At 34.7% G+C, this 2,901-nt stretch overlaps 1 pseudogene; it reads left to right on the forward strand.

Annotated features, from left to right (window-relative positions):
* Positions 1–2,901, forward strand: part of LOC107577273 (uncharacterized) — a 21,746-nt pseudogene that overhangs the window by 479 nt on the left and 18,366 nt on the right.

Raw genomic sequence — 2,901 nt, forward strand, 5'->3', positions numbered from 1 at the left:
TTCGACAGAAGCTGCGATTGTTATGCGTATCTTTCAGTGAAGCACAGTTCTGTGATCAGCAGTAAACACATACTTATATAACACATGCCATGCTTATCTTCATATAGCATTTTTCAGCTTTTAGACACATTCCTAGTCTATTCTGGAATAGTAATGATGAGTTTTGTGTTTACGTACTGTGAAAACCAGTGAAAGGATGGCGTATTGAACCGTGTTTGCCGTTGGTGTTGGCTCTCATTGCTTGTTCTGGCTCCAATTGCTTGCACTTTGTAGATAGGAAGGAAGCAGGTGAAATTACCCAGAGTTTAATGGTGAGGATGCATTTGAACTGTATGTGTTTTGCATGCGTCTCTCAAGCATGAAGCATGAAGTTACACTCAATGATTCTTTAATCGCTTATGAGTTTGGTTCATTGTTAAAAGTTACCTGCTTGCTATTGAAGTGTCTGTATTGAGTATAAAACTGCAGTCAATGAAGTCTTTAACATACAGACACCTTTATCATGTATTGTTTTTTTTATAATATTATTTATAAAGTATAATAAATATTATTTATCCAGTATTATTTCAGACTTTCAGGCGTAGATGTCCTGTCCACTTTTAGTTTTTATAATTAGGGCTTCACACAGTTAGTTAAATGAATAATCAAGATTGCGGTTACAGGTGCAGCAATGAATTAATCATGACCAGTGTCTATTGCAGCGTTCCATTTAAGTCTACACACGCTGCATCAAAATGTGATACCTAATGTGGAGCATATTTTTTGCAGATGCTGAACATTTTATTAACATGCCTGTTGCACAAATGCAATGGGGAATCAGATTTAATGTTCAAAAGTTTCAGGTCTATGAGATTTTTTTTTATATTGTGATATATTATTACAATTTAAAATAACTGAATTCTATTTTAATATATTTTAAAAGTGTAATTTATTTCTGTGATCAAAGCTGAATATTCAGCATCATTACTCCTGTCTTCAGTGTCACGTGATCTTTCAGAAATCATTCTAATATGCTGATTTGCTGCTCAAGAAACATGTCTTATTATCAATGTCAAACACAGTTGTGCTGCCTAATTTTTTTTTTGGAAATCATGATACTTTTTTTTTTTTTTTCTTTCAAAATTCTTTGATCAATAGAAAGTTCAAAAGAACATAATTGATTTAAAAATAGAAGTCTTTTATATCATTATAAATGTCTACTGTCTTTTTTTATTTGATAATTTTAAGCATCCTTCTTGAAAAAAAGTATGACATTATGACCAAATTACATCAACAATGACGCCTTCATAATATTTGCTTACTGAATTTCAATTAATCTTCTCTCTTAAATCTATTTGCATACTTTTATTGATTAGTCTTGTCTTTCTTGTACATATTTTATCATTTAATCACATGCTGACCACTGTGACAACAGCAAACTGACTCTGATGCTGCATTTAATTTACACTAAAACCTAAAACATAAACCTACCAATAACGTTAACACTATAACTGTTTTCGCTGCCTTACAAGTGCTGGTATTTCCTTCAGGAAACACATATCTAGTTATCAGTTACGTAATGAAAAAAATAATGTTTGGATGTTTCAGTCAATCTTATTCTCATTGTTTGTGACACTTGCCCAAAGCAGCCTGTGAGCTCTCGGAGGCACTGAGGAATCTGATCCTGAAACTCTACTCTGATCATCTCTCTGAAGATGGCAAGGTATCGCACCGTTTCACACACTGCATATCAAACAGATTCAAGACCATGTTCAATGAATTCGCCACAGACACAAATGCTACTTGCGATCAGACATTTGATGTTTGTGGCGGGTGAATAGGAGCGTGACGCCACATTATTTTGCTTTAAATAAGAAAGGTATGTCGTTGTGACCGTCTGATCTTCACTTTTGACCAGATAGTTGATTACAAGGCCATGTCCCGGAGTCTGTGCTTTGAGCGGTACTGTGATCTAGCTGTCCACCTTCAGCGTGTGGAGCTGCTGTCTCTGACTCGTGAAGAGAAACTGGCTTTCTTTATTAACATCTACAACGCCCTCGTCATCCACGGGAACCTGCGTCTGGGCTTTCCCAAAAACATATGGCAAAGGTATCGGGTAAGAGAAGTGGAGAACGTTCTTCTGGCTTGATTTAGCTGTTTTGATCAACAATAGAAAGAGGAAATGTGAAATGCTTTCAGTGCTTGTACATTTGGTCTCATGTTTTCCAGTTCTTCAACTATGTGTGCTACTTCATTGGTGGTGAGGTGTTCACACTGCAGGATATTGAAAATGGAGTGCTTAGAGGAAATCGCAAAGGTGTGGCACAACTCCTGAAGCCCTTTTCCAGGAACGACCCTCGACTGCAGGTATTCCAGGAAGAGGATGTGAACTTTGTTCCCACTCTGGGTATATATAAGTTTTATACGTTTTTTAATGGGTATCTATGGTAGTAGTAAGAATCTTTAACATCCACGGAATCTTTGTTGTTCCATTTCAAGTTTCTTTTTAGAAGAAAAAGTTTCTTTAGAATATTAAAATTTCTTTGCACTAAGAAAAATTATTCTTTGAAGAACTGAAAGGTTCTTTAGGAAACAAAAAAAAAGTTTTTTCTTTGGAATCATGGTAAAAAAAATATTTTTTTAAAACTGTATGTCAAGTGTGAATTCTGATTTCTATTGCCTGTGATTTATGGCAGAAAGGTACCACATTTTTAGCAACAGCAACATTTTCAGTGGTTTAAGCAGTTTCAAGGTGAATTTGGAAATATTTCTGGTTTATTTTATTAAGCCTGTAAATCAGAAAATACGACTTTAAAATAAAATATAGGGCTGTCAAAAGACTGAAAATAGATTAAAATAATTAAAAAACAATTCACTATAATTATATATATATACAGTGGGTACGGAAAGTATTCAGACCCC

Source organism: Sinocyclocheilus grahami, unplaced genomic scaffold, assembly GCF_001515645.1.
Source record: "Sinocyclocheilus grahami isolate Dianchi unplaced genomic scaffold, SAMN03320097.WGS_v1.1 scaffold5595.1, whole genome shotgun sequence".
NCBI lineage: Eukaryota > Metazoa > Chordata > Actinopteri > Cypriniformes > Cyprinidae > Sinocyclocheilus > Sinocyclocheilus grahami.